Here is a 20,275-nt window from a genome sequence, read left to right on the forward strand (position 1 = left end):
CGACTGGCCTTTGAGAGGAGTTGTAGCAGAAAGCTCCAGAGAACAGGATTGCTGCAAAAACTCCTGAAGGAGGAATTACACAGGAAGGTTCTGTTAGCCAATGGCCGGGTAACGAGTGGTCTGTGAGCCTTGCCACAACCGAGTCTTTAACCGCTAGGACAGACCGTCCCTTCGCAGCGGGCAGCCAGTGTGGCTGACGGGTGCCCCCGAGATTGGTGCAGAGAGCTTATTCCACCCGAGTCTTTAACCGCTAGGACAGACTGTCCCTTCCCAGTGGGCAGCCAGGGAGGCTGATGGGTGCCCCAAGACTCTGCTCTGTGGAGGCAGCACGACTCAGCGCTCAGCTTTTACTGCACCTCACCACTGACCAGGCTGATGTAGCCAAACAGCTGAGGTTCTTTGTTTGTGTTTGGCCGAGTTACAGCAACTGGAAGGAGTCAGGCTGAAAGCTTAAATGGTGGCTATTTATTAAAAGCAGAAACAAGAATCTTAATGGTTACAAGGTTATCGCTCTATCTTCCTAACGACCAGTAGGATGATACGTATGACATGCTAATTAGATTACAAGCGAAAAGTTACCCATTTGAGGACCAGACGCCTCAGCCTAAAGAGCTCCTACTATTAAATGTGCACAAAAAACTTTCCAGGTATAATTCTCCCGCCTGCGTCCTTCCACTCCCGGCGTAGCCAACGTCGTTCACTCAATCCCTTGGGAAGAACAGTGCGAGCAGGGTGTCCCCTGGGTCCTCGGGAGGCAAAGACCTTACCTGACCGGCAGGTACAGGTAGTTGGAGCTCAATTAGAGTGGTCTGCCGGACGCTTCTTTATACCCCTTGGCTCATGCACGTTCTTCCTTATCTAAAGGTACCACTTATGCTGGTTCGTCTTTGTGATGCCAGTTCTTTCAAGGCAGTTGCAATTTAATTTACACTTGTAAGACAGAGATAACAAAATCATTAAAACAGGACATTCTTTTTGTATGGGCAGGAGATTCCTCTTCTGGGACAAAGTGTGGGAGCTTCAATTTTCAGTACCAGCCAAGGGCAAGTTGAGGCCCTGTGGTCAACAGCCAGCCTGTTAGCCCCCTTGTCTGTATTCTTCAGTCCAGGGTCATGCTGACACTGCACATCTGTGTTTTGAAGCATCAAAAGCCTGGGCTTGAGCTAAGCGCATCTGTGCTGTCAGACACTCTGAGACTGTGCTGTTTCTGTGTGCTTTGTGCTCAGAGGCACCGAAAAGGGGCAGGATAGAGTAGAGCAGGGGGACTCTGTCTGGCTACAGGACCCCACGGGCTACAAGGGGGGAGAGCCGCATGCACACCTGCCTCAGGCCCTGTGGCTGGTGCTCCAGACTGATCTATTGCTCTCAGTGTCAGAGAGGGGACTGTGACATTCAACCCCACAGGCAAGTGTCTGCCCCTTTCCCAGCTGTGCACAGCCCAGCTCATCCCAGCTGCTGGGAGAGACCAGAGCCCCTGAGGCAGCCTTGGGGACAGGCCCTTCCCTCACAGGCAGCTGCCCATGTCAGTGGCTGCAGCGGAGCCAGGGTTGCCCCCACCTTTTCCCTCTGTCTGGCTGGGGCACTGCACCCCAGCAGTGTTTGGGGCCCTGCTCAGCCCAGGAAGCAGCACTGCAGGGGACAGGAGTGAGCGTAGCCCTGTTGGGCCAAACCTGCCCATCCTGTGTCCCTGGCCGACCAGCGAGGTGCAGAAAGGTTCCTGGCAGGGTTCACTTTGGGACTTATGGAAAAGTGGAGGCCAGAGCAGATGAGGTGGCCAAGTGGTGAAGGTGATGGACTGCTAATCCCCTGTGCTCTGCGTGCATGGGTTCAAATCCCCTTCTCATCGCATCTTTCTTTGTTGATTTCGAGCACTATTGTGGGATGCTACTTCCACCACACCTCAGCCTGCTGCCTCCCAGCTGCTGTGTTGGGCAGACTCCAAGCACAGGACACCTCTGCGAGGCTGAGCTGAGCTCTGGCTGCCAGAGGTGGGGATGGGATGATTTCATTTGCCCTCAAAGTGCCAAGACTGACTCCAGAGTCAGCTGCACTCACCTCTGCTGCCTGGGGCTGAGCAGGCCCCCAAACACAGCCAGGGGTGTAGTTCCCTGGCAAGGAAGTGGCAGCCCTGGCTCAGCTGAGGTCAGGCACAGGTGCAGCTGCCTCTGAGTGAAGGGCTGGTTCCCCAAGGCTTGATGCAGTGCTCTGGTCTCTCCCAGCTCCTTGGCCGGGCAGTGCACAGCTGGGAAAAAAAGCAGATCCTTGCCAAGGGGGAATGAATGTTTCTCTGCCCCTGACAGCAATAGATGCAGCCACAGGGCCTGGGGCAGGTCTCCATTCAACTGTGCCACCCTGAGCAAGTCCTGAGTTCTTCTGTGCTTCTCAGCAGCTGGAGAAAAGCCTCTTTGGGACTCATCTCCTGCCCCACAGCTGAAAGGAGGACACAGGAGCTGCTGGGTTCAGCTCCCAGGGGTGCCGGGCTGCTACCTTCTGCGGCACCTGGTGTTGGCCCTGACAGGACATGGGGCTGGAGGGACCTTTGTTCTGAGCCACTATGGATGTTCTGAAGGTTCACATGCTGGTGACAGGCCAGTGCTCCAGCCCTCCTGGACACTCCTGTCCTTGTGGGAAAGGGGCAGCTCTGGGCTCTCAGCTCAAACCGCACGTGGCGCCTGCCACACTCTGGGGTGGCTCTTGCAGTGCTGCGGAGCCCGGCTTTGTGTGCTGTGTCTGAGACTGGAACCCCCCAGCCCCTCTGGGACAACGACTGCAGCAGGACAGGTCAGTGTCCCGGCCCCAAAGCAGCCAGACCCACTGAAACGCTGGAGAGTCCAGGGAAACCCTGCACTGCCCTGGGCTGTTCTCCCCGGCTAAACCCCCTTCCAGCATTGACCTGAGTGAGACACTGACATGGCCACTTCCCGGCCCCAGCCCTGGGCACTCAGCCACGAGCACTAGCAAATGTTCTACCCCTGGAGCCAATGACCCTCGGAATAAGCCAACGTCCTGACCCACGCGTCTCATTCCAGAGACCACAGACTCTCTGCAGCTGCCCATGGCTCCTTTCCAGGGGGGCTGGTGAGCTGAACCGGTTATTGTGAGCCTCCTCATGCTCTGATGGTGGGTTCAAGTCCTGGGATGCCTTTTAGCTCATCTTTGCTACGTGTCCTGGCTGCAATGGACAAATAGGCTCTACTATGCCCAGGGGGCTGTGCAGGGTCAGCCTGGGGGGTGGGGTTTATGGGTGTCACTGGTGGCATCACCGTAAGAATTCCAAATGCCTCTGTCCAGGGGTGCTGGTGACTGGCAGGAACCTGCTGTTACCGTTCTTGGCATCCTCTGTGTTTCTACATCTGTCACCTGCCTGGTCACACAGATTTGCTGAGCGACGTGGGCTGGTGAGATACATGCAACAGGGCTGGTGGTGCCAACGGCACAAGTCTGCCACTTGGGAGCATTTTGATGGATGCTCCATTTTCGGAGAGCAGCCGCAGTGGAGACGTCGTTGTCTCTGGCAGTGGGAGTTTAAACTGTGGCTCTGGGGTAGATTTTTACACTTACTAAACTGTGCTCTGCAGGGGCTGTGCCCCAAGGGGTCTGATCTCTCTGGGTGCCCAGAGCTCACCTCATAAATGAGCCTTTGGGAGAAGGAGTCACTCCCAGGAACTCTCGCCCCTTCAGTCCCTGGGCGAATTACTGACCCGTGGCTGTGGGGCTGGCATCAGCCTGGCTCACTCGTGTCTTGCTTAGGTAGCTCTGAGCCAATGTGTGAGACTCAGCAGTTATGTCTCTTTGGGTGCTTTTCTCTGCTGCATTGGTCCCTTCTGCAGCTCTCTCTCTGGTAGGGCTCTGCCTGGCCCTCTGCCCAGCTCTGCCCCCTGCCTGGTGACTATTTACTGTCAGAGCACAGGCTTGTTCCTGGGCCTGGGTCAGGCCCTGCTGCTGCTGCTGCTGGCTGAGTGTGGCACGGCCTAGGTGTGTCAGCCTGCACCAAGGGAATTTCTGCGTCAGACTCCTGAGCCCCCCGGCCGTGGGTCTGGTTCTCCTGCCCAATGCAGCCCATGGCAAGCAGAGCCCTGTGCATGTGCATCACACTGCACCTTTGTGTGATCGATGGGAACAGACACCTGAGCCTCGGAGGCTGGGAACTGAGGCAGCTGAGGGACGGGTTTGCTCGGTGTTCGAACATTTGCAGAGGAAAGTGTGAAGTGTTTAAATCCATTTCAAGCATCCAGTGCAACCCCTCAACATACTGGAGCCAGAGATGAAAATGGATTTCCGTTCAGAAAACCATCCAAACAGGAGCACCTGGGATAGCTTCATCTGCAGTCACGTGTTCCACCACTGAGCCAGGCTCTCTGTGGCTGGACAACAGGGAGAGCTTTGTTACTGTGTAGAGGCCACTCCACCTTTCCAAGCAGGAACATGCCTATGACAATATGACTGGAAAAGGGATTGTTGGAAACTGTGCAGCCAGACCAGTTTAAAAGGTGTGTGACATTGTGAAAGTCTTTAACCCCAAACTCTACATGGGTTAAATTTCACTGGTACGGGCACGTTCAATGCAGCCCAGCACCTTCCTGCTGAAAACAACACATCATATTGTCACGAGGGCTGACATTTTAGCAGTGTAGAAGCTCTGCTGTCCAGCACCTCAGGGAGCCAGGCCGCTGGATCACCACGTGTGCCAGAGAGAGGAGTTACTGCCACTGACGGCAAACCCAACAATATCTGATCGATTGGTGGGTGTTCTTCCGTAGGTTGTTTCCTGCTTCTTTGTAACCACGGATGTTGCTCCAAGTGGCTGGGAGAGAACTGCCCCACATATGCCGGAAATCTGCCTCCCTGAGGGGCTGTAGCTCTGTGAGTGGGAGAAGCCAGGTCAGCGGGGCACAAGCTGCATCATGCACAGGGAGAACTAAAGTTTAATCAAACCCTGTTTGTAAAGCCGCTGTGGGTTCAGGAAGGGAAAGGAGCTGGGGAAACGGCTTGTCCTGTAGGCAGCTCGAGATCAGTGAATCAAAACTAAATTTGTGCAAGAGATGGTAGCTCAATGGTTTAGTGTTTGATGGTGGCTCCAAAGGCCCTTAGTTGAAATCCAAACCTTTCCTTCCAAAGGTAGTTACTCATCTCCCTTCCTCAAACACACTCTGGATTTCTCTTCTTTAAATGGAGCTGAGCCGTCAACATTTGCCTAGCGCCAATGCACATAAACCTCATAAACCCATCCCTAAACAGGCAGTAGATAGTGACATGAGCAATGTTGGGTCTCATCTCTATTAAGAGGGGCTCTTCCCAAATCTATCAAATGTGTCACATTCAGCCCCATGTATCTGTTTGCTTGTAAAGGTGGGTGTAGAGAAGATGTCAATTACTCTGTGAATTTCCAGCCAGGGCTATTGTGTCCTCCCTTAGCCACATACTCCTGTACAATCACCACCAGCCTCTCCAGTCTCTGCTTCTCCCTTAGTTCTCTCCTGGCTGGTTATTTTCAAAGAAAAATGACCCTGTCTCGTCACTGGGGAGCTGCAGCAGGAAGGGTGGAGAGGGACGTCTGGTGAGGAGAGCAGAAGTGGAGCAGGAAGCAGTGTCCTGAGAGGTGACAGAGCTGGAGGGTGGGGAGGAGTGCAGGGTCGCAGCCTGCCAAGTTACATATGCTCAGAAAGGCCTGAAAGTGCAGGTCCCCTGGTGTAATGGTCAGCACTCAGGACTCTGAATCCTGCGATCTGAGTTCATATCTCAGTGGGACCTTTGTGTGGTTCAGTGTGAATCTTTTCCAGTCCTGGGCTTTGTTCTCAGCAGCTGCCTCCATGGGAGGGCTTCTCCCCTCTGCCTGTTGAATTAGTTCCCCTGCAACTTGATCTCTGCTTGGGTGCCCCACTGACATGGGTGTAATGTACAGGGGGCCTCAGAATTGTCCTGGCTGGTTTGAAATGCAAGAGGACCTGTGGCTGGTGCTGCAGACTTGACCTTCTGCTGTCAGGGGTGGGGAGTGGGATGTTTAGTCCCTCAGGGCAATTATCTGCCCCTTCCCCAGCCCTCCTCAGCAGGTGGGAGAGACCAGAGCCCCTGAGTCAGCCTTAGGGCCAGGCCCTTCCCTTATAAGCAATTGGCTGTGTCCCTGTCTGCAGCTGAGTCACAGCTGCCCTTTTCCCTGGGCCTGACTGAGGCACCACATCCCCCAGCTGTGTTTGAGTCCCTGCTCTGCTGAGGTGAGTGTGGCCCTGGGGGGCTGACGCAGGGGACAGGCTGGGCCCTGTCAGGGATAATAGAACCAGCCCACCTCACCCTCACAGTTAGGACTGGCTCTGGGCTCTGGCCTGTACAGCTCTGCTGTCATTGTACAACCATTTACCGTCATATAATTAACTCCACTCGTACTTAAATCCTACTTCTGGGCGCACGCGCACACCATGCGGCAGGTGCTGTGCCGGGGAAGTTTGGTACGCCTTGCCCTCATGCATTGGCCCAGAACCACCTAAAGCAAGACATGAGTGAGCCAGGCTAACACCGGCGCCACCCCTATGGGTGAGAAGGGGGCCCTGAGAATGAAGGGACCAGACACCCATGGAGTGACGCCTGCCCCAAAGGGCTTGGGGCTCCCAGGGCTGGGACAGATGCCTGCCAGGCCCCCTGCTGCTCTGCTTGGCCACAAAAAAGAACCTAGATCAAGAACCAAACCCTGAGAGCAAGAAAACACACGCAGAGACTGGAACAAATCAGAGGCCTCAGAATGACCCAAACAAAACAATAAACGTGTGAGGGCATCTGCCCAGCCCAGGCTTGCCTGAGGGCCAGGCCAAGTCACTGCCCAGGCTGCACATGGAGGAAGAGGCAGGGAGCAGCTTTTGATTGCCAGCAGGAGCAGAAGGGGCTATAAGGCAGGGATGGAAGTTGGTAACACAGAGGCTCTGAGAAAGACAGTCACTTGTGTGGCTGAGGGTTCAAAGCCAGTAGAGCCAAATGAAGGGGCAGTTGTAGGTGGCAGTCCAGGGAAGGAGCAGTGGGAGCTGGGAGGGAAAAGACCAGAAGTGCTGAGTGTCGGGTCCCTGCTGGGCTGGAACCTGAGCGAGATGAGCCTGGGTGCCCCCAGCAGCCACTGCTGGAGTAGCACAGATGGGGCCTGTGGCAGGGGACAAGACTGCCAGAGTCGCTGTGGGAGTGACAGAGAATTGAAGGGCCATTAGCCCAAAAGAGGGGAAATATGAAGTTATCCAAAACACAGCTGAGTTGCAAGCTGGGCACTGTTGGCTTCTGGCAGGAAGAGGTGCAACCACAGTTAACAGGAGGGGTGTAGACACTGACAGGGACTGCTCATCCTGGCAGAGCTAATGCCTAGGGTGAGCCATCCAGTGGAAAGCAATTGCTCCGTCACACTGAGCAAATGAACAGAAGAAAAACACGCTCCAGAAGGCTGTCTGAGAAAGGCAGAAGAAGGGTTTGCCTGGGACTTAAACCCAGGACACCTTCCAACCTAAGCAAGTGTTATATCCCTAAACCAAGAAGCCCCTTTGAGAAGAAATGTCCTGGATATGCTCCAGGACCAGGTGTGAACGAAGAGCCAGTGCTCTGATAAGTATCACACCTAACTTCACCTTTCCAAGGTCATTTCCAAGATCTCTTCACAGATCTGAAGCAAGAAACCAACTTCACACTCTGAACAGATCACAAACCACACTGTGTGGGAGAAAAACATCGAGAAACACGAAGTCAAGGACAGCAGCAAACACACTCTTTGGGAGTAGTATAAGGAAGTTCAACTCCAGACTTGTTGTGCCCCAAGTAACACTTGGCCTTGCAAAACAAACCCAGCTGTGGAGGAAAAACAAACATCTCTTCTCACAATACCTGCACCTGACCTCACCTCCCAAACCCTTCCCCACACTCCCTCCTTCCTAGAGTGAGATTCACACACCCTGATCTGGGTGGACTGGTGGTGCTGGGCTTAGTCCTTCCCAGCCCCTTTACCTGCCTGCTCTGCATGACTCTACCCAGCACAAACTGAGCTCGCCCTGGTACCCCACAGGATCCAAACACCAGCAAAACTGGGCAGGTCCAGGTGTTGGGGCTGACAGGGAGTCAGGTGTGGGTTCTGGGTGTCCTCCGTGCTGCTGGGCCTGTCACCTACCTGTTCTCACAGATTTACTGAGCTACATGGGCAGGTGCTGTACATGCAGCAGGGACGGTTCTCTGAAGTGCAGAAGTCTGCAGCTTGCTCTTGTATTGGTGGATGATCATTCAGAGTCTATCAAATGTCTCACATTCAGCCGCATGGTATCTGCACACGTTGTACATGTGTGTGCAGAGAGGATGTCAGTTACTCTGTGAATTCACAGCCAGGGCCATTATCTCCTCCCTCGGCCGGATATTCCTCGACAATCACCACCGACCTTTCCAGTCTCTGCATCTCCGTTACTTGTCTCCAGCTGGTTATTGTAAAAGAAGAATGGCCCTTTCTCGTCACTCTGGGGCGCCAGAGAAATGTGGCCCTGCAGCCAGTTGGAATCAGCAGCGAGAAGGGCTGGGGTTGATGTCTGGAGGAGGAGAGTGGCAGAGAAGGAACAGGAAGTGAAGCAGCTGGAGGGAGGCAAGGAGCACAGGGCACCAGCCTGCCAAGAGCCACAGATTTCCAAGAAAAGTCCAACTGCAGGTCCCCTGGTGTAATGAGCAGGGCTCTGAATTCTGCAATCTGAGGTCAAATCTCAGTGGGATCTCTGAGGGCTGTGATGGGTCACTGCAAATCTCTGGCTCTCCCAGGCCTGTGCTACTCCATCCAGATGCACATTTAGGAGCGGGGCTTAGGCCTTATGTTGGATGAACGAGACAGACGGCAGTTCAGCCTCCGAGAGGTTTGGGTCACTGACATAAATGCAGTGTGTGGGAATGCAGGGGGGACCTTGACTGCCGGAGGGCCTCCATAAAGAGCCAGTGTGGGGCAGACCCCGCTCACCTAGGCCATCTCCAAACCAGCATGTGGCCACCACACCCATCTGACACTGTTCCCCTTCAAACTCAGGAGCCTTCACTTTCCATGGCTGGTGCCTCAAACTGCTTGCATATGTGGGGGGTTAGCTGGTGAGCTGGAGTCGGTTCCATGTCCATACTCTCCCACTGTCGGTTTTCCTCTCTCCCGACAGCCCACTATTGTCAGCCTGCAAATGTCTCTCTTTTCTCCAACGTTGGTCTCCCTCTTACCTCAACCAGCACCACAAAATTGACCTGAACTTATTCAGCCTAATTCTGTAGCACAGACATACCCAGAGGCACTTCACCTGGGCTGAATGGGATCTCGAGGTGCCACAAGAGTCTCTGCTAAAGTGCGGCCGTGCACGTTTGGCTGAGGTACTGGATTCCTGTTTCTATGACTTCCCCGGTTCCTACAGAGGGAGCCCTTGAGGCCAGAAGGCCGGGCAAGGAAATGAGGAGCAGAGAAAGCCAATGGAGCTGCTGCTGAGGGCCCTTGGGAGAGTTCTCCTGCTGCTCCTTCCTGTGTGAGGAGTGCTGTGCAGTGTGGGCTGAGGGTGACTGTCTCTCAGCTTTGGGAGGCTGGCTCCAGGGATCTCCGAGCCTCACCTGGCCCGGGTCCACTAAGAAGCCTCTACCTCAGGCTGAGGTCGTGACTATGAAGCCTTCATCTGCCACGTGGGCTGGAGAGCCTGCCTGTCATGGGGTGCACTTGGGCATCAAGAATTTGGGTCATGGGGTCAATGCAATGGGGCGCAGAGGAGAACCCTCTGATCAACACCCTCTCTGGCCATTGGGGAAGGACTGGCTAGGCTGCGTGGAGGGCCTGGTCCTTCTCAGTCCCAGGGTGAAGGAAGTAGCTGAGTGACGGGAAGGAAGGAGGTGGTCAAAGGCCGTTCCCAACGGCTGCCATCCACGCCCCTGTGCATGCTGGAGTCTCCTCCCATCAGGGCTCTAGTTTGCTCCCTGCCAGCCACTTGGCCTGTTTCCTTTCCCTCCTTGCCCCTCTGCCCATAGCAGCCAGGGAGGAGAGGACAGGCTACCTGGCCAAGGCTGCTGCCTGGTGTTTTTGTTTCCTTAACTCCAAAAGTGTTCCCTTTCTCCTGGAAAGGCTCTCCAGGCTGTCTGCTGGTCAGCACTCAGAGGGGCAGGGAATGCTGGGGCACCGGCCAGCCAGAGAAGCAGCAACACCTGCCAGCATAGAAGGAGATATTGTGTTTCTTCCTGTTTTTAGCTGGGGAACATTTGCAGGCGAGACAGCTGGATAACCAGTGCACCCCAGAATGTCAGCTGGGTCCTTCTGCCCCTCCCCTGAAATGCAAAGCACCCGGGTGGCGCTCACCCCGGCACACATGGATGGGCCACCCAGCCCCCAGCACCCCCAGCTCACAGCCTGGCTCTGACCCCCAGACCAGCCCCTGCCCCACTGCTAGCCCCAGCCCCTCCTTGCCAGGTCTCGCCACTCTGCACCACGGGCTGCCGGGCTGCAGGCGCCCCCCACAGCAGGCTGCTGGCCATGGCCCGGGAGCTCACGGGGCAGGAAGAGGCTGCTCTATGTGGGGTGTGCAGTGGTGTGCAGGGATCTGGTCCGGGCCAGGCATGGGCAGTACCAGGGCTGGATCTGGGCCGCACATACCTGCCTGGATTAGGGTAGGGATTGGGCCTGGGACTCCCCCCCAAGCTTCTGCCCCTCATGTCCCCCCTCCTGGTCCCAGCCCAGGGGTGCTGACATCCCTTGTCTTTGGGGGCCATGGTGGAGAGATGGGCCTGGCCACCCCCACCGCCCCATAGACACCCCCTACCTGTTCCCTGTCACCCAGCCCCCCAGAACCCTTCACCTGCCCCCCACCGCCCCACAGATCTCACACCTGTCCCTTGCTCCCCAGCACCCCATAAACCCCCCTACCTCTCCCCTGCCCCTCAACAGTCCCATATACATCCACCTGCTCCCTGACCCCATTCTTAGCCGCTTCGGGCTAGATGCGCTTCCCTTGTCTCTCAGTTACAGGGGCAGTGCTCACCACGCACTCCAGGGCTGGAAGCGTTTCCCTCCGTGGCATTCCCAGGGACCAGCTCTGGTGCCCTCTGACATGACATGCCATGTGCCATGGGAGAAGGGGGCTGTACACTCCCCAGCTGCAGCACCAGGGAGGCAGAGCAGGGCAAGACCCTCACCCAGCCTGGCTTCCTGGATGCAGCATTGGGCTGAGTAGAGGACCCCAACCCTGGTCCCCAGCTGCAGCTCCAGGTGGGCCGAGAATACCCACCCTGCTCTGGGCAGCAGCGCCCAGCAGATGTGTTGCTGCCAGTGCCCAGAAACTGTGCCCCTGCCCTTACGTGCAGGTTTTTCCCTCACTGATACCACTGGGCAGGAACTGCAGCAGAGCAGAGCATGGCCATGGATGGGCTGTGCAGCTCCCAGGGCCGGGCACCACAGCCGGGGAACAGGGAGCTTTGGTGCAGACCTTGCCCAGGTCCTTGTCTCAGGGTTTTCCATTCCACCGCACAGAGGCAACTGGTGAGGGGGGATCGGGGCAGCACTGGCCACATGCACCACAGCCCTGGGAAGGGCTGGAAGAGCTGCTCCTCTGCCTCAAGCCCCGTCCCCTCCTGCCTTGCTCTGCCCCTTCCCTGCCCTGTCTCTGCCCCTCCTCCTCCTCCCGCGTTTGACGGTGGGTGCAGTGGGAGTGGGTGCTGGGGGGGTACAAGTGACCAGTGACAGGTCCCCCTGAGCTACAGGTGGGTGAAGCCCTGGGACTGGCCATGGGCAGGAGGTCAGAGCAGGACACCAGCAAGGGCTGCCTGGCCTGACAGTGTGTGGGTCTGACAGGCTGAGGGGAGTCCAGGGGACAATCACTAACCCCTGGGCTGCAGGCAGTGAGGGAGCTGGGAGGGACACCCCACACTGCAGACGAGTTGTTCCCCCCCGGGGAGGAAGGGCTCGGGTGTGCACAGACCCACCGACAGGGGAAGGGGGGTTGCTGGGCGTTCAGGCCATTACACCCCCAAAAGCTGCTGCTGCCGCTCTGGCCGAGTCCCTGGGAGCAGGAGGAGCGAGTGGGGCCGAGCTTTGGGCTCCAGGCCCTGTGTGTGTCTCTGCGCCCCCGGCACTTTCTCCCACCCCCGGGGTTTGTCTCCTCTCTCTGTGCCCAGCCCCAGGTGCTCCCCACTGGCGCTTTCTCAGGAGCTCCCCACACGGCATTTAAGGCGCCCATGGGCCATGTTCTGCCTGTGCTCTTGTGCCAGGGGGAAGCGCCCAGCTCCCAACCAGGCAGCAGGAGAAAAAGGAACGTTCAATGGCCATTCTCTGGGCACCGCTGAGCAGGGGGCCCACAGGCTCCAGGGCGGGAGGGCCACAGGGAGATCTGCGGTGGGCCCTGTGGCTGGTGCTGCAGACTGATCTATTGCTGTGAGCGGCAGAGAGAGGGGAGTGTGACATTCATACCCCCTGGGCAAGCGTCTGCTCCCTTCCTAGCTGTGCACAGCCCGGCCCAGCTGCTGGGAGAGACCAGGGCCCCTGAGCCAGCCTTGGGGACAGGCCCTGCTCACCCCAGGAAGCAGCACTGCAGGGGCAGGAGTGAGCACAGCCCTGTTGGGCCAAACCTGCCCATCCTGTGTCCCCAGCCAGCCAGCCAGCGCGTGGCAGAAAGGTGCCTGGCAGGGTTGACTGTGGGACATAGGAAAAGCTGGTAACCAGAGAAGACGAGGTGGTTGAGTGGTGAAGGTGATGGATTGTTAATCCCTTGTGCTCTACATACCTGGGTTCAAATCCCCTCCTCATCGACTCTTTATATTCTGCTTAGCTTTGTTGAGTTTCACCCCATTGTGCAATGTTACTTCCTGCACACCCCTCCCTGAGCCTGTTGCCTCCCAGCTCCTGTCCTGGGCAGGCTTCAAGCACAGGCCAACCCTGTGAGGCTGAGCTGAGCTCTGGCTGCCAGAGGTGGCAGTGGGATGATTTCATTTACCCTGACAGGGCCCAGACAATCGCCCATGTCAGCCCAACAGTGCGACACTCACCTGTCTCCCCTGCAGTGCTGCTCCCTGGCGCTGAGCAGGGCCCCAAACACAGCCAGGGGTGTCGTACAATGGGAAGGAGGGGGCAGCCCTGGCTCAGCTGCCTCTGAGGGAAGGGCCTGGAACCAAGGCTGGCTCAGGGACACGGGTCTCTCCCAGATCCTTGGCTGGGACTGCACATCAGGGAAAGGAGCAGATCCCCTGTGATGCTGGTGGCAGAACACACACTGGTTTTGGGGTGGCCTAAGTGATGGCTTTGTTGGTGAGAGCAGCCAGGCTGGGGGGTCTTCATAGAAGTCCACATGTGGTCATGGTCCTCCCCTCCTCATTCATTGTTCTCCGGTGCTCTGTGGCATTTGCACCATCCCACAGAGGTGTCAGTACCAGCAGCCCCACCTCCAGGTGCCCAGAGGAGGACAGGTGAGCTGGGCTCCAGCCTGGGACTCTTCCTCTCACCTGCTGGCCCCGGACTTTTTTAGCCTGTTCTTGATGCTCCTTCCTTTAAGTGCCATGTGTGCAGTAGGAACAGCCTGGAGCTCCAGGAACAGGCACTAATCGTGTGGGCATCAGGAGAAGCTGTGAGACACACAACCTCAGAACTCATGTGTCTCTACACAGATTGGTAACCCTGACCTATTGCAGCTGTGTTGATGAGCCAACCCAACCAGAGAGCTAGCTAGCTCCAGTGGGCCTCACTCATCCAGCAGGAGGAGAAAACACTTACTCAGGTGCACCTGTGGATAAAGAAGCCCAAGCACTGGAGAGACAGAGATTTACAGCAAACCACCACAACACCAGGGCGTCCCACTAAAATTTTAACTCCAGTTACAGAATTCAGAGTCCTGAGTGCAGCCATTTACACCACGGGACCTGCAAGTTTTAGCTCTTCTGGGCACCTGTGACTCTTGGCTGGCTGGCACCCTACACTCCATGCTACCCTCCAGCTGTTTCACCTCTCAGGACACTCCCTCCTGCCCCATCTCTACTACTCTTCTCCCTTAGACATTGAGCCCAGCCCTTCTTGCTGCTGACTCCACCTGGCTGAAAGGTGACATTTCTCTGAACCCTCCAGAGTAAAGAGAAGAGCTCAATTTTCTTTTACTTTAACCAGCCTGCAGAGAATTAACAGAAAGAAGCTTGGCCGTGATTGTGAATGAATATCTAGCCAAGGGAGGACAGAATGGCCCTGTCTGTGAATTCCCAGAGTAATTGACATCCTGTGTGTGCACACATTACAAAGTGTGTGGAGACCTTGCTGCTGAATGTGATATATCTGATAGACTCTGAATGAGCACGTTTTTTATAGAAATGAGACCTAAAATTAATCATATCAGTATGAACTGTCAGTTTTTCTGTGTAGCCAGATTTTCACTGAGGGAAGGGTTTACGAGGTTTATCCGCATTGGCAGATGTTGAGGGTTCATCTCCATTTTAAGGATCCCCAGAGAACAGAAATTCAGAGTGTGTTGGGAAAGGTGAGACAACCATTTTCATACAAGTGTCTGTCTTTTAAAGTGGGGGGCATGGATTTGAAAGAAGATCACTAGGTCTGAAGTTTAATAATCTACCACTGACCTCCACCCACATTTCACCCTTGCTCGATTCACCGATCTTTAGGCCCCTGTGTAGGACAAACCCTCCTTCCTCAAGCTCCTTTTTCTGTCCCAACCCAGAGTGGTTTCACAAATGGGTGGAGATTTAACTTTCTCTCTGATTGCACACACAGCTTCCCTCACTGACCTGGCTTGTCCCACTCACAGAGCTACTGTCACTCAGAGAGGCAGATTTCCTCTGTGTGGGGGACATTTCCCTGCCTTCAGCTGGGAGAATCATCAGTAATTGTAAAGAAGTAGGGGAAAATCTACTGAAGGACATCAGCCCATGAATCAGGTGTGGCTGGGTTTGCATTCAGGGTAGCTAAGCCCTCTCTCTGGCACATATGAATATTGACCACCCCAGTGCCCTGTAAGTGAAGGATAACAGAGCTTCTATGATATTAATATGTCATAGATAATGAAAAAAGAACCATGAGTGGCAGAACACATGCTCGGAAATTCATATTTCTGGGTGTTGCCCATTTTGACCAGAAAGGTGCTGGTGGTGTAGTGGTTAGCATGGCTGCTTCCCATGCAGTTGGCCTGGGTTCAATTCCCAGCTAGCACAGCTTTGCTTCTTACTTCCTCTTCCCCCAGCAAGTCCTCTGTTGGAATTAGAGAGGGGATGATTTGCTCCTTGGTGAGATGGGGGGTGGTGGTAGTCACAGGCATCCTTCAGTCTGCATAGACCATGGATCGCGCCCTTTAAAGTTTCAATTGAGGACTTCATTTACAGTGTCTACTGTGACTATGAAGACCCACATGAGAGTGACAGTCCTTGCTGCATCTCTTGCAGAGGTGGTGGGTGTCTGGTAAGTCATTATTGTGCTTTCTGTGCACTCGCTTCTCCTCTGCAAGCTGTCTGATCCTCATCTCACCCTTCTGAAGGCCCTGATGTAACCCCTGCCTCCATCTGCTGCGGTCATCTGCTAGTTCTTCCCAGTTGTTCAGCTCGATGTCTACCTCTCTGAGGTCTCTCTTGCAGACATCTTTGTAGCGCAACTGGGGGCGTCCGGGAGGTCTTTTGCCAGAGGCTAGCTCACCATACAGGATGTCTTGTGGAATCCTTCCATCATTCATCCTGTGGATGTGGCCAAGCCGGCGGAGCCGACGCTGCCTGAGGAGGGTGTGCATGGCTGGGATTACAGCTTGCTCGAGGATGGCGGTGTTGGTCACTCTGTCCTTCCATGCTATTCCAAGGATGCGCCTGAGGCAGCCCAAGTGGAGGACGTTCAGCCTATTTTCCTGGCGGGCATACAGGGTCCAAGTCTCGCTGCCATAAAGGAGGGTGCTGAGGATGCAGGCTCTGTAGACTTGCATTTTGGTGTGAGTGTACAGCTTGTTGTTATTCCACACTCTCTTGCTGAGTCTGGACAGAGTTGTGGCCGCTTTTCCGATCCTCCTATTTAGCTCAGTGTCCAACGACAGGGTGTCAGTGATGGTAGACTCGAGGTAAATGAACTCGTGGACGACCTCTAATGTATAGTTGTCAATGCTGATTGATGGGGATTCAGCAACATCCTGACCGAGTACGTTTGTCTTCTTTAGGCTGATGGTAAGCCCAAAGTCCTTCAAAAACTGCTGGATCAGTTCTTCCCAAGCTAAAGGGCTTATATTATCCACATACCATTGGGCATCTGACAATTCCCTTCTTTTTTGTCTAAAATTACAGAGGCGATTTTGCGGGAGGGATTGAAGCACACGGAATTGCGGGAAAAGCTGAGCAGGATAACAGATACCCTACCAGAAAGCTGGTAACGTGCAAAAAGCTTTTGTCCCACACACCCAATGATGCCCTATCAAAGCCGGGAATGGCTGGCTGCACCTATCTGACATATAGGCATCTATAAAAGACGAGTAGTATCCCTCAAAGGGCACAGGATAATCTTCCTTGTGGGGAGCGGCAACATTTGCATGGCATTGAAAGATTGTACTGTTTTTCGCAGGGAGGCTGTAAGGGGAGCAAGAAATTGGTTTTCCTGTTTGATCCCAGGTTGAGAAAAAAATCATATCCCCATACCCGGTTTGCCATTCTCCAATCTTATTTGAATACTGCCATACACCATGGGTCACAATCTATTGGAGACAGCTGCTTCCCCCTAAATTCAGCCCTGTCCCATTACAAACCCAGCACCAGTGGCCCTTTCCCTCCACCACACTTAGCCATTTCGAAGCATTTGTTCTCACCATTCCCCAAGTGTCATTTCTTTTCCACGTCCTTTCAAGTGGATGAGGTCCTCCGGTTAGGTCTGAGGAATTAAGAGGAATTGCCATGAGGGGGATGCTAGCTCGTGAGTGAGCTGGGATGTGGCTGCAGACCCAACAATTAGAGACCTTGAGAGTCTGAGCTATCCACACTTGCTGCTGAATAAAAGAATTGTCATTGTCACTTCAGATTCCCCAGACCTTAAGACACCTGTAGCTGAGGATTAGGCTCCACCAGGGACACATTTTGGAGGCAAGACCCTTTCTGGTTGTGACAACCTCTCTCGAGGGAACCGCAGTCACGGTTTTATGTCCAGCAGGCAGCTGGCGCTAGGCTCGCTACTGCTTCTTCTCAGGTCCTGCTAGCTGCTTACTGTCTGCTTCTGGCAACCTTTATGGGGCGTAGGTTGTAAGGTATTGCAGGCTGTTCCTCTGCGTCTTCTTCTGGAGCCAAAATTGGCTCTGCAGGGTCCCGAGGTGGTGCTTGGTCCGCTGGTGACGGTGCTTTCTGACACTGTGAAGCGTGAATCCATGCTGCCATGCTGGATAGCTTTACAGCTGTCTGGGTAATGAGCGGTTCCTGGCCTGGACCCTTCCAGCGGGGTTCCAAGGTGTGCTTTCAAAAGTGGTGTCACACGTACAACCAATCACCTGGCTCAAGGGTGTGACAGGTGTCAGAGATGGGTTTCCTTGGCCAGGCTGCTCGTACCTGTGAATGGAGGTGACTCAGCTTGCATCAGCCCCTTGCAATACTGTAGGAGCGTGCTGTGAGTCAAGTTTAGGTCTGAGACTGGGGTAATGGTAGCCATTGTTCACATAGGGCGTCCCGTAACGATTTCAAAGGGACTTAATTTGTGCCTTTGAGATGGGGATGATCGAATTTCCATAAGGGCCAGAGGTAAGGCTATCTCGACGATGTGGCTGTATTTTCTGATTCATGGGCAGAGCATCTAGAACATCTCCAAGCTGTTTTTCAACGCATAAAGGAGGCAGGGATAACAGTTAAGGCAAAAAAATGTCAAATTGGCTTGAACAGGGTGACCTACCTTGGGCACCAGGTGGGTCAAGGCACGATCAACCCTCTGCAGGCCAAGGTAGAGGCTATAATAAACTGGCCTGTCCCAAAGTCTAAAAAACAGGTTCAGTCCTTCTTAGGGTTGGCCGGGTATTACAGGCAATTGGTACCACATCACAGTGAGGTTGCCGCACCTCTAACAGATCTTACCAAGAAAAACCCACCCAATGGGGTCAAGTGGACTGACCAGTGCCAGGAAGCTTTTAACCAGCTCAAGATGGCTCTTATGACTGAGCCTATGCTGAGGACCCCAGACTACGACAAGCCTTTCCTCGTCACCACAGATGCTTCTGAGTGGGGCGTAGAAGCAGTTCTGATGCCGGAAGGACCAAATCAACAACTTCACCCTGTTGTATTTCTCAGCAAAAAAAATGTCTGAAAGAGAGAGCCACTGGTCTGTCTCAGAGAGAGAGTGCTATGCGATTGTATGTGCTCCGGAGAAGCTAAGACCATATGTGTGGGGGCGACGCTTCCACCTTCACACTGACCACTCTGCTCTTCAATGGCTTCATTCAGTCAAAAGAACCAACAAGAAACTGCTTCGGTGGAGTTTGGCACTCCCAGACTTTGACTTTGATGTGCAGCACATTTCAGGAGCCTCTAACAAGGCAGCTGACGCCCCCTCCAAAAAGGAATTTCTGGACTCAAGTACATAGGACATTCCCTATATCTGTGTTGGTACTCGGAGCATTTTGTTATTTCTCATGGAGTTGCTAAGAACGTAATGTGTGCATGTATTTATTTTCTATGTCTTATCTCAGACCTCCAGGTAGAAATCACAGCCAGTGTGGCCAGAGGCTGTCCAGCACTGTCTGTGATTTGGGGGGCGCGTCATGATGATGAGGGTTCGCCAGCAGCCTGGGAGTAAAAGGGTTAACCTCCTCAGCCAGGTGGGGTTGGCCTGTAGGAATGGGGGGTAAGAATTGAATTTTGGCTCCTCCCTCTTCTGTTCTCTGTCTTTTCTTGTTTCTTCTTCCCAGCCATGAGGGAGAGACACAGAAAGGTCCCTCCAAGAACAGCCCCTCCCATCTTCTGTGAGTGGGGAAAGTTCAGACAGATCCATTCAGCTTTATTGTTTGCTGGTGTGGGAAGTGGGATCTGATGTCTGGGCACTTGTTAGAAATGTTCTTTTCCTCTCCTTGTAACTCAGTTCCAGGCCCATGGTGGAGACTTCCCATGTGTTTTACTTTGTGACTCTTCCATCTAGTCATGAGGCTCGCAGCACGAATATTGTTGGAACAAAATAAAAGTTCTCTCTTTTTCTTCTTGTTACCCTGGTATTGGTTATGCTGCTGCTGCCTTTAGGTAGCTTGGACCAAAGCTCCAGGCAAGTGGGCCTGCCCAGGGCTGGCAGGGAGTCAGGTGTGGGTCCTTGGTATCCTCCGCTCTGCAGAGGCAATGGGCAGCATCTCAGCGTGGGGATTTCTCCAGCGGGATGAAGGCACAACAGAAAGTTCCTCACCGGATGGGGACTCTGATCTAAAGCCCAAGTGAATTGCAGGCAGACAAAATCTGCCGGCCCTGCCCAACACAGCGCTGGAGGCTGGAGTGGCGGCAGTCGGATGGGGAACAAGGGGAATAAACCGAGGGACAGGGATTTTGTGCAAGTAGCAAACCCAGGCAGCAGTCAGGCCCTGCTGGGTGTGCCCTGTACCTTGCTGCAGCGATAGGAGATGATTTGGACCATGTAACAGCCACAGACATTCTGGATGGAGCCAGCCATGCTGGACATGTTGACGATGGCCACCTTGCTGCAGCGCAGTCCTCTCTGGGGGCTTCCCTGGGCAGCCTGCTTCAGCAAGGGCAGGAAGGCCTGGGCAGGGGGGAGAGCAGAGCAGCCGTGGGGTCAGAAAAGGAAACAGAGTTCTGCTTGTGAGGCCGGCACCAGAATGGGGGGGGGTCTCTGCTCTTCCCACTGATGCCCAGCCCCCGGCCAGGACAGAAGCAGGAGCCTCACCCAGGAAGGTGTTTGGAGCCATGGATCCTGCTCATACCCTGGAGAGGCCAACAATGATCCCCAGTTCAGCTCCCTGCATTCACAGTCTTCATCCAAGGCAGATGGGGGGGGTCTGTGGCTCCCCACTGATGCCCACATGGGTCTTGCCATGGTCCACCTGCAGCTCTTCAGCAAGGAGGATTTGCCCCGGCAAGGGTGCCCCCGACCGCGGCACTGGATGGTCAGGTACACACCCCACACGGCACAAACATCCGTGACATGGGGAGGGGCACCAGACACGAGCAGGAGCCCCACGACCCCAGCGGACCCTGACCTGCAACTGGCCAGTCACAGCCCCCGGCCCTGCTCAAAGGTTTCACACAGGGAAAGCTGTAAAGTCAGCCCCACCCCCAGGGCACAGGGATTTGCACTGGGCTGGTAATAGAGCAAAGGGGTTGTGTGGAGGGTCACAAGTGGGACTGA

General features: G+C 54.7%; 1 non-coding gene across 1 annotated transcript; it reads left to right on the forward strand.

The window, feature by feature from the left end:
* The first annotated feature begins 15,072 nt into the window (after positions 1-15,072).
* On the forward strand, positions 15,073-15,144 carry TRNAG-CCC (transfer RNA glycine (anticodon CCC)). Its single transcript has one exon. It is a non-coding gene; the product is annotated as a tRNA-Gly (tRNA).
* The last annotated feature ends 5,131 nt before the right edge of the window (positions 15,145-20,275 follow it).

The sequence above is a fragment of the Carettochelys insculpta genome, chromosome 7 (assembly GCF_033958435.1).
Source record: "Carettochelys insculpta isolate YL-2023 chromosome 7, ASM3395843v1, whole genome shotgun sequence".
NCBI lineage: Eukaryota > Metazoa > Chordata > Testudines > Carettochelyidae > Carettochelys > Carettochelys insculpta.